Genomic DNA, 888 nt, shown 5'->3' with positions numbered 1-888 from the left:
TTGAACAATACCATTACATCATGCCATTAAATACTCATGCTCCACAAATATGTTATCAGATCACGAAAGAGCCACTAATCATGCTTAAAAGAAATGCAGTATCTGCATTGCTTGCATGTATTGGCAAAAATAAAGGTTGTGCAAATTTAAAACCAAAATGACTCTTTCTCTTTCGTGGTATGACCGAGCGTCTGCAAATTCAAATTCTGAACAGCAAATGCTTGCTGTCAGGTAGTCACTCATGGGTCGTTATGTGAGTCAGAAAACGAGAGTGTGGTCACTTTATTATTGGACACTGTCCTTCGTAATGCATAAGTCATGACATTTATGGAAAAGAGGGAGTAACAGGACATATTTACTATCGTGCACATTGTGTTAGAAGGCAATTTTATTGTTATTCCCAATGAGAATAAGGTGTATGAATACACCATGTGTATCTGGTGTATAAGAAGAAACCCATGTTATAATTCGACAGTGAGCATGAGGTGTATGAATACACCATGTGTGTCTGGTGTATAAGAAGACACCCATGTTATAACTCGACAGTGAGCATGAGGTGTATGAATACACCATGTGTGTCTGGTGTATAAGAAGAAACCTATGTTATAACTCGACAGTGAGCATGAAGTGTATGAGTACGCCATGTGTGTCTGGTATATAAGAAGACACCCATGTTATAACTCAACAGTGAGCATGAGGTATAAGAATACACCATGTGTGTCTGGTGTATAAGAAGACATCTCTGTTATAACTCGACAGTGAGCATGAGGTGTATGAATACACCATGTGTGTCTGCCGTATAAGAAGACACCCATGTTATAACTCGACAGTGAGCATGAGGTGTATGAATACANCCATGTGTGTCNTGGTGTATAAGAANGACATCCA

Source organism: Ciona intestinalis, unplaced genomic scaffold (assembly GCF_000224145.3).
Source record: "Ciona intestinalis unplaced genomic scaffold, KH HT001172.1, whole genome shotgun sequence".
Taxonomy (NCBI): Eukaryota; Metazoa; Chordata; class Ascidiacea; order Phlebobranchia; family Cionidae; genus Ciona; species Ciona intestinalis.
This window is presented reverse-complemented; position numbering follows the sequence as displayed.